Source organism: Myotis brandtii, unplaced genomic scaffold (genome assembly GCF_000412655.1).
Source record: "Myotis brandtii unplaced genomic scaffold, ASM41265v1 scaffold103, whole genome shotgun sequence".
Classification (NCBI taxonomy): Eukaryota; Metazoa; Chordata; class Mammalia; order Chiroptera; family Vespertilionidae; genus Myotis; species Myotis brandtii.
Window position 1 is genome coordinate 4753474 of NW_005353460.1, and position 10488 is coordinate 4763961.

Consider the following 10488-nt stretch of genomic DNA (forward strand, 5'->3'; position numbering starts at 1 on the left):
AGAGAGCGACCACTGCCCTCTCCACACCACGAGTTGGATGTGTGACCTAAACACTGACACTGGAGAACGGACAAGGTGAGAAAAGCCACCAGTGACTTGTCCAGGTGGAGCCTAGCCTTGACCCAAACCCATCCAACTGCCAAATCCCGGCTCTTCCTAATGGGCCACCCAGGTTCAAGGCCGAGGCTCCACAGTAGGACACATCTCTCTGAACACCTAGTAGGTAGACGCTGTCAACGTCTAGCTCCCTTGGTCTCTTGTGCCAGGTGTTCAACAACTGCTGACTGAAGGAATAGCTGTTCCCAGGGCCCCTCTTCCTAGCACGTGGGTAGCACGGCCACATGCTGGAAAGCAAAGAGGTTCCAGGGCGATGACTGATTCCCTAGATCACCCGTTCACGTGGGGCCCTGCCCCTCGAGGGACAGTAACATCTTTCTTTGTTCTTTTTGCTGTGTTTTTAGATGATCTAATGTTGCAAGTCCCCAGGGCAGAGAGGCTGCCAGGCAAGAGAAAGGAGACCCAAGGACACCTGCTTGGCTTTCAATACCTGGTTGCATCCTAGGCTCCTGCTCAAGGCAATGCGCACCCCGGCACTCGCACATGCAGGCACGCAGGCTCCTTCCCGTCGGGCCTTGGGCCCTCGGGATCTTTCTAAGTCACCGCCCTCCCCTGGCGCTTGCTGCCCAAGTCCAGAAGCCCATTTCCTCTAACCCACAGGCTGCAAGTGGTCGCCCCAGCCCCGCTCCCTGTCTTGGCGTGTCTGCAGGTGCCCAGGGAAGACCCTGATCCCACCAGTGGTCCCCAGCCACCTGCAGGTCCGCCAGCACCGCCAGACGGCCTAAAGGTGGGCGGCCACCAGGGGCTCCAGAGGGTACCACCTCTGCAGCAATGCTTCCACACCCCCAGCTGCCTGTCCTCGTCCTCACACTGGTGCTGGCAGATGCCCACCCCACCAGGGAAAGGGACTGACATTGAGTGTGCATGGCAGGGGGGTGGTGGAGACAGACACACATTTAACATTTCCTTTCAGCCTGGAGAGGTGGAGGAGGGACAGGTAACCTGTTTTACAGGTTAGAAAACTGAGGTTCAGAGGAGCTCATTCAGCATGTGGTACAGCTCAGATCAGCCAAGGTCTGTCCAACACTAAAACCTACGCACTTTCTTTGACACTACTGAGAGGCCTGACCTCCAACCTGAACGCTGAAGGTGCAAAGGAAAACTTCTAACATCCCCGTACCTGACCCTCGTTGGATTGATGGATCTTATTTAGAAACCAACATGAGAGATGTGTGGGCAATGAAAATCTTCCCCCTCCTGAACCACTTTTAACTTTTCCGAGCAATTCTGCACACTTATGTTTACAGGAACAATCCATCAAGGCCTCAGACAGGCTTCGTGGAATTTTTTTTTTCCAACAAATACTTTCTTTGACGCTACTGAGAGGCCTGACCTCCAACCTGAACGCTGGAGGTGCAAAGGAAAACCTCTACCATCCCCGTACCTGACGCTCGTCGGATTGATGGATCTTATTTAGAAACCAACATGAGAGATGTGTGGGCGATGGAAATCTCCCCCCTCCTGTACCACTTTTAACTTTTCCGAGCAATTCTGCATACTTATGTTTACAGGAACAATCCATCTAGGCCTCAGACAGGCTTCGTGGAATTTTTTTTTTCCAATAAAGGCCATTTGATCAATGTAAACCTAAATCTGATTGAGTGGGAAGACTTGTATTTACAAATTAGCAAATCAAAATCATTTCTATGTCTAATTTTTTTTTTAGAAAAACAAAGATATGTTATGGAACCTCCACGCTGTCACAGAAGGACCCCAGGAAGAGAATCACCAGGCACAGCTGAGGTTAGAAAAGTGAGACCCCAGCTGTGGGAGCCCACGCACCCTCCAGCAGTGAACACTAGGCTGGGGCGGGGCCAGAGTCCCCGAGAGGCAGGACAGCCTGTTCCTGGCGGCACACCTGTGCTCCTGGCGGAGGAGGAGCTGGAGGCTGACCTGCTGGCCTTCGCACCAAAAGCCGCAGCAGAATCTCACCTTGCCCGGCCAGCGTGGCTCAGTGGTTGAGTGTCAACCTATGAACCAGGAGGTCACGGTTTGATTCCCAGTCAGGGCTCATGCCTGGGTTGTGGGCTCGATCCCCAGAGGGGGGCATGCAGGAGGCAGCCAATTGATGTTTCTCTCTCATCGATGTTTCTCTCTATCCCTCTCCCTTCCTCCCTCTAAAATTAATGAAAAGATATTTATTTTAAAGGAGGAATTTTTTTAATGATGAATAATCTTCAAATGGCCATAGCAGAGCATTTAAAGCAAGCTCAGAACCCTCCTAAGGGCAGGACCCTGAGTAACTACTAGTAACTGCCCATGCATGAAGCCAACCCTGCCGACATCTCAAAAAAGGGGGGCAGGGAGGAGTGGGGTGGACCACAATGTTTTTAAACAACAGCGCCAGTAGAATGGAAGCCACCTAGAAATCAGAGCTGTGGCCTGGGGAATGTAACCTCGCCACCCAGGCCTCGGCTTCCTCATCCAGGAGAAAGGGGATCGCATCTGGGCTGCTGCCCTCCTGAGTTTGTTGTGAGAGCAAATGAGAAAATGAAGGTGGAAGTACTGGGACTAGGGAGGCATGACACAAATACACGGGTTATTGTTCACCCAGACCCGCAGAGCCCTGGGATTTCTGAAGAACACTGACATTCCCCAGCAATTAAGTCAAATTAACATAATTCAAACAAAGCATCTAATTTTAGCTATGTGTAACAATTCCCCCTCAGCAGCACCCACAGGGCTGCCGCTCATGTGAGCAGCACCATGCCAGAGATGCAGGAAGGAAACCAAGCCACGCTGACAGCCCTATTCCCCAGGCAGGCACCAGACGGCAACTATTTTCGCAACAGGAAGAGGTGCTCCTGGCTGGCTTCTCCGGCATCCAGCAGCCGAGCCATCCTGCTGGCCCAGCTCCTCAGAGCGTCCCCAGCGACTGAGGAGGGCACAGCAACCACAACACCCCCAGGATCAGATGCAGCAACTCCCCTGCTGGAGTGGAAATCAGAAGCGAGGTTCTTCCAGGGCACCAGTCCTACAGCCTCAGTCTTCCCGTCTGTGAAATAGGAGCAGTCATGCCTATTCTGTCTCCCTCCCGCAAAGGATTGTTTAAGAAACCAGCAATGATTATTCTCTGGGCGTGTGTTTAATGAATCACCAGGTTCTGGGGATGCAGAGATGACCGAGGTCCGGCTTTTGTGCACGGTCTAACAAGGAGAACAAGCATTTAACCCGGGGCTGGCACACTGTACTCAAGGCCAGATCCAGCCCGCTGCCCATTTCTGTATAACCCACAAGCTAAGAATAGTTTTCACATTTTTAAATGGTTGGGGGAAACAAAAAATAACATTTTGTAACGTGGAAATGAAATAAAACTCAAATGTCAGCGTCCACAAATAAAGTTTTATTGGAATACAGCCATGCTCATCCATTTGTGTGCTGCCTATGGTGCTTTTTTGCCACAATGACAGAGCCGAATACTCGCAACAGAGACTTAAAAATATTTACCATCTGGCCTTTTACCATAAAAAGTTCACCCAGCTCTGACTTAAACAGATGAGTGCTGTGAGAGTGAGATGAGCAGTGCTAATGGAACACAAAAGAGGAGGCAATGATTTCTGCTTAATGAAGTCAGGGAAGGCTTCCCGAAAGAGGTGACATTTATTCTGGATTTCAAAGATGAATAGGAGCTTACTGGATAGCCAAGGGGAGAGGGGTTTTGGGCGTTGTGTCCAGCATTGGCAGCACAGCAGAGCATGAGGGTTGGGGGTCAGGTTCTGGGAGGAGATATGGGAGCGTGTAGGAAATGGCCCAGCACATATTTAGAGGAGATGAAGGAAAGGAAGGAAGAAGTTAAAGCTGAAAAGATGGGCTTAAGTCAAGTATGAAAAGTGCAGTGTACCTACACTGAGGCTTTGTTTGTTTGCTTCTTTGTTTATTAATCCTCACCTAAGGATATTTTCTCCATTGATTTTTAGAGAGAGTGGAAGGGAGAGGGAAAGACAGAGAGAAACATTGATGTGAGAGAAACACATCGATTGGTTGCCTCCTACATGAGCCCCAACCAGGGCCAGGGATTGAGGCTGCAACCAAGATACATGCCCTTGATCGGAATGGAACCAGAGACCCTTCAGTCTGTGGGCCAAGGATCTATCCACTGAGCCAAACCAGCTAGGACAAAAGAGCGTTTCTTATTCCTTCTTTCCCCAAGGAAGAAGCAGAAAAAAAATAGTAGACAACTAAGATTAGATACACAGACAGACATATGCCATCACTCAAGGGGCAACCAGACCTTGCACCCAAATAGCACTCAGAAGTCTGAGGTCCAGGCCCCACTCAGCCATAGCCTTGCGGAGGTCCCTCCTGCCACCCAGGCCTCAGTTCCCACCCACCGAAGGAGCAGCTGCACTTGATGAATGTGCCCCAAAGGCCAGAGGTGTGTGGAATAAACTGTGTCCACACCAGGCCGCTCGCAGCCCATCGGGCCCTGAACACACCGGAGCTGCACGTGGCTCCAAAGAGCACTAATTAGGGCAGTGGGACGAGGACCAGTTTGGAGTAATCTATCCAGGGCACAGTTCCTTCCACCAGGCCCGGGGAAGGCTCAGGCTTCTGTGCCCAAACCGAGCTCCCTGGCAGCCTCGTCCCTCGCAGAGGCGCTGGAGGGTCCTGAATCACTGAGACCCTCCGCCCACAGGCAGAGGGCCACAGCCAATGGCTGCACACTCTTCCTCGTGCCGCCTTTACTTGGTGGGGCTGTTTCCATGTGGAACAAAAGGACCGAAGTCCCTCTTCCCTTCTCTGAGTCCCTCCCACCAGGTTGTGCAAAATAAATAAATAAATAAATAAATAAATAAATAAATAAAACCATAGCTCATAAGGGCTAGATTTTCTCACCAGGGCCAGAAGAGCCAAGCCTGGGGGCCTGCTTCTAGTATTTGCTTGGCCACTGAAAATAGCTATGTGATCTGGACCATCACTTCCTTTCTCTGGACAGTTTCCCCATGAAGGGGATGGGGCATGAGATCTCCAAGGTCCCTTCCGAAATGCTATGTCAGTGGCCTCCTCCAGGCCCTCCACAAGGCAGGTGGGAGAACAGAGGCCCGGGAAGTGGAGTCACCCTCCCACGCTCACCCAGACACTATCTAGGGACAAAGTCAGGGCCATCCTTAGTTCCTAATGTCCCCTTTCTAAGGCCCTGGTTGCACCTGGCTTGTTATGTGTGTGTATCTGTCTGTCTATCTGTGTGTCCCTCTCTATCTTTCTCTCCCTACCCCTGGTGCTGGCTCTTTGGGGAGGAGTGCATGCCTCCTCTCCCCCAGTGGGAGGGGTGTTTTACCTCACAGAGTCCGGGCAACTGACAGGCAGCGTTCTCACCCAGCTCTAGGCTCTGTGTGAAGTGCTGTTAAATGTTTTTCACTTTTTGCTCCTCATCCTTCCCCATTTAGGCACTTTATCTATTTGATTTTGTTTAATCCTCACAATCGCCCCAGAGACTGTACGGTGAAGGATTTCAAATCAGGCAGCCAGTGTGAACCCTAGCCTGGCTCTGAGCCAATGGATGGCCTGGGGCAAGTGACTTAACCCTGCTGAGCTCTCCAAGGTCCTCATCTGGACAGCGGGCTGGTGTGCGGCCCCTGTGCGGGTCACTGTTGCCCTTGCCTTCCCTTCTCTCTCTCTCAGTGGAGAGAACATCAGCCACCCTTGGCTGGGCCTCGCTGTTTTCTTGCTGGTAGCTGGGTAGGCAGTTGAGAGACGAGAAAAACAGAAAACAACACGAATTTTAATCCACAACACCCTGCATCTGCTACCGCCTGCTTGTTATAAACACTGGGACTTTAGAGAGAGAGGCGGCCCAAGGTTCCCGCTCCAGCTCCAGTGCCTCTTGGAAGCTAGCTGGCATCTGGAACCACTTTGGTGGAGTGAAACACACTCAGTCTTCCTGAGTCGTACTGAACCGGGGACCTGACCCCCACTGCTCCACGGGGCTGCTGGGAGGACACACTTGGTGATCCGAGCTCCAGGTAACGATGGCTCCTGTCCTCATGGCATCCACTGCCCTGCTCCCAGGGCTCTTTGGGGCCTAATTATTCTGCGACCCCTGGAGAGGGTTCTAGTTCAACAACAGCCCAGACCTAGATGTCCCTCACAGGGACAGCCCTCGCCTTCCCCTCCCCAGTGCCCCAGAGCAGCCACTGAAGAAAACGGGGCAGGTGTGCAGCACCTGGGCTTCCCTTGAAGCAGTGAGCGCTGCATTCCAGGGAGAAGCGGCCGGTGGGCCAGAGACTGGAACTGAAAAAGCACTTCAGTTTGGAGCACTCCTGAGAACACTGACTCCTTAGAAGCTCGGTAAGTGACAAAGCTGGCATTTTCCCAACATGGGCAGTTCACCTCTAAAAGAGGAGTCTCTGAAAAGCCAGGCTTGTCTGACAGGCCGCACTGTACAGTATATCCCACAGCAGGCGCCTGTGCTCTGGGCCGTGGGTTTGCCTGGGTCTGCTTTCCAAGAAAACGCAGGAGAACGGGCTGCTCCAGTCCCTCCCCCACTGGAGTCAAGGCCGCCAAGCTCCACAGGAGGAGGCTCGCCTTGCTCATGACCTTGAAAGCAGCTCTGAGTGTGACAGGCCCAGTCACCTTGCACTGAAAATAGAAGGGGCCCTGCCTCCTGCTCTCTCTGTTCACCTGGGGCAGGTCCGCTCTGCCCTCCCAGAGGTCACTCCTTGTTACAAACGTGGAAGGAGGCACCCTCCCGGCCTCCGCGAGAGGTGTAGCGAGTCCCAGGGGTGCCGGTTACACAGGCTCCGTAAACACACGCCCAAAGGGCCAGAGCTGTTCACCTTGAGCACTGTGACCTCTAACAGCCCACGTGGCCCCTGCACTTGACCAGGACTGTTTCCTCTCCTTGGTCTGCCCAGGGTCAGTGCTGTGGAAATAATTCATTGGATGGGATGAGTGTAAAGGAGCCGAACCCAAACCCTATCCTTGGTGGTCTTTCACACTTTTGCTGACACCCTGGGCCCTGCAGTCTGGTACCCATTAGATCTGGGCCCCAGGACGACCTCCTCCACCCAGATTTCCCTTCCAGCACACCTTAGGCCAGGGGAAGCTAGCTGGCATCTGGAACCATTTTGCCCTGTGGCCTTGTAAATTCACAGAATCAACAGAATTACGGGTACCCCAGGGGAGGCTTAGAATCCCCTTACTTTAGAGGTAGGAAAACTGAGGCTCAGAGAATCGTCCAAAGCTACCCAAGAAAGTGAAAAGATCTGGAACTCTCGTTCCAGGGTCTGTTCTTTTCATCCACAACCAATGTAGTCAATGCTCACAGACCTGAGGGGAGGAAGGAGAGGCTCCTACGATCCAGAGCACACTCAGGCTCTGGTAACTGAGAAATACAAGACCGTGCATTCGTGTCATCTCCTGACTGGGTCCGCAGGACTTCGCTGAGAGTGTCATTGGCTTTAAAAGGCCTGGGAAACTCCCTGGACCCTCGCAGGAACACCATCTTACCAACCTCCCTTCGGGGCAGGCACCCCTTCTGAGCATCTCTGACCCAGACTCAAGAGAGCTTCTTGGAGGAGGTGAAGCTGGGCTGCAAAGGATGAGCAGGGATTAGACTGAGCTCCAGAGAGAAGGGAACCGCAGGAGAAGGTGCAGGAGCCGCAGAGCAACACAGACCCTGGGAGCGGGGAGAAGGACCCAGGGGTAGGCAGATCCTGATGACCTCGGAAGCCATGGGAAAGGGTTCGACATTATTCTAAAAGCAATGGGAAGTAACGGAAAGGTCTTATAAAGGGAAGTGACAACTACCAAAGTGCATCTGAAAAACCATGACTTTTGTGCAAGAGAAAGGCTGGGTTGGGGGACAAGACCAGAGGAGGTGACCGCAGGACTGAAGCCTGGCAAGAGCAGTGGCGATGCACGCAGGTGACGCACGCAGGCGATGCGATACATGCAGGCAATACACGCAGGTGATGCACGCAGGGTGGGGAAAGGTGAGTTCGTGGGAGAGATCGTCAACGTTCTTCCTGAAGAATCTAATGATGGTATAGCTTTTCCCTTGGTACAGAATCATGAAGAACGTTTTTCCCATCTGCCTCTTTTCTGTCCTGTCATGTGTGGGACAATATTGAAAGCATGTGGGTTAAAGTGCTAAGATTCAACCACACAGCGTGCAGCCCAGATGTCCTTCAAATAAATGCAGATCTGTCCAAGAATGAGGTCAAAAGGCTATGACACATACGACAAGCAAGAAGACAACATTAAAAGAAAGACAAACCTACTAGTAAAGCAGATAGTGGAGCACGCCTGCTAGAGAACTCTGCCCTAACATGGCTCCCTAGGCATCGCTCAGTGTCGGCAGGTCGGCATGGGCTCTTCCAGCGCGTGCTGTCCTAAAGCAGAGAAGACTCCCGGACTGAATCCATCGCACGCCTGGCCCCTCCCGAGGCATCCCACGGCAGGCAGGGCAGAACCTGAGATCCGCGGGCGGCGTGCTCATTTCAGAGTGGCAGACACCAAAGCAGCTCCTTCAGACGGCATCAAAGTGAACTCGCCAATTGCCACGCCAAAGGAGAATCTAACATCGCCATAGATTCAGTACAACTCAACAGGCATCTCGGACTCAGGCTTTTCTGACTTGCGCTGTTTCCGATTCTTCACTTCAATTGAAGTTTCACATCCGGCTCGCGTGTCTCCACAGTCTTTCCTAATTCATTTAAGAAATTGGCAGCAATACTAGATGAATACTCTCAACCTTGAGGTGTAACCTTGACGGAAAGGAACTCACTATGTTTAAAGTATATACAACGTGAGAATTGAGCTCAGTGGGCCCAGACTTTCACCTTTTAAATCTGATTTAACTTTCAAAGGGAAAGCTCTGGTGGTCATATACTTTTAGATATTTTTTATCCATTCAGTGCTCTGGGTGCAGATGTGTGTTTCTGTCACACACACACCCCATCACCACTGCATCCACAGCATATTAATTGCCATGTCTTGATTTTATGGTTGCTCCAGGGTAGGAGATGGACGTGAGTGGGAACTGAGGCCTTAAACCAGGCATTTATTGAGAGCTTACTACATCTCAGGTGGTTTACATATGTTAATTCATATCATCCTTCCAACAACCCTTCATGGTTGTGTAGTAGATATTCTCCCCACTTTACAAATGGCAAAACGAAGGCTTAGGGAGAGTAACTGAACAATTAGTCCAAAGTCACCCAGCTGTAACATCTGAGCCAGGACACCAACCCAGGACCCTTTGACTCCACCTAATTCCAAAGCCCTCATCTCTTCATGGCTGCTTGGACATCACAATCAAAGATGACTTCCTGACACACGAAAGTCCTCTTAATTTTCTGGTCCCACAAGCACGCCAGCATAATACGGGGAAGGGCGGCCAAACCTCACCTGGGATTTAGGAGGCAACGTTTAAACTGAAGTCCAGGGTTTGAAGTGAAAGATTCAGCAGACGGGAATCTCTAAGGGCAGAGAAAGCACACGTACCCTAAGCACTGGAACAAGTTCAGAACACAGCAGAGCGCAGCACGTAGGAAAGAAAGAGAGGAGATGGGACAGGCAGCTGTGGGCTCCACAGGGGCGCCTGGGACGTGACGAGCCTGGGCTTTATTCTAAGGGCAGTTAGGAGACCACTGGAGGATTTAAAGGAAGGACTGTCGAGATCTGATTTGCATTTTTGGAAGATGGCTCTGGCGGCAGAGTGGAGTGTTAGACCCAGCACACACACATTTTCAGGTTGGTTTACAACGGACAGCTCCACATGCCAAGGCCTGACTGCCCAGACGTTCGGGACCACGCTCCAGCTCCACTTGGAGCCAGCACCTACTTGGCTCTAGTCCACGTCACCTTGGAATTCTTTATTGGGGGAGTGACATTATCAATAAATTCCAGCTTTCATCTCCAGAAGACACACAGGCGGGGAGGGCCCAGCCATGCCCTTTGACAGCAGGGCATCCCTACCTTGTCTTTTAATTACATTACATTACATTTTAAAATTACATTATATCTAAGTGCATTCCTAGTTTTTTTTTATTAGAAGCATATTCTTAAAAACATATTTTTTTCAAGCATAATCTGAGTAATTGCATAGCATTTCACCATAAGGGTGATGAAGCCAAAGTCATTTGTTTAGGAGGCAGGGCGACCCTGCTCCTAACAGCCCATCTCCTGCCCCACAGGCTTGCCCTCCCTGCCGGCATGAGCATCCACCAGTCAGATTCCTTCCCTCCCACAGGACCCTGGGAGCTTTGTCACGTGCATGTGCCCTATTTAAGGCCATCACTAGCCCAGCAGGCATGGCTCAGTGGTTGAGCATCAACCTATGAACCAGGAGAGTCATGGTTTGATTCCTGGTCAGGGCACATGCCTGGGTTGCAGGCTCAATCCCTACTAGGGGCATACAGGAGGCAG

At 51.6% G+C, this 10488-nt stretch overlaps 1 protein-coding gene across 1 annotated transcript in view; it reads right to left on the reverse strand.

The window, feature by feature from the left end:
- ANK1 (ankyrin 1, erythrocytic) overlaps positions 1-10488 on the reverse strand; it is a 624245-nt gene that overhangs the window by 194179 nt on the left and 419578 nt on the right. The window lies entirely within an intron of this gene.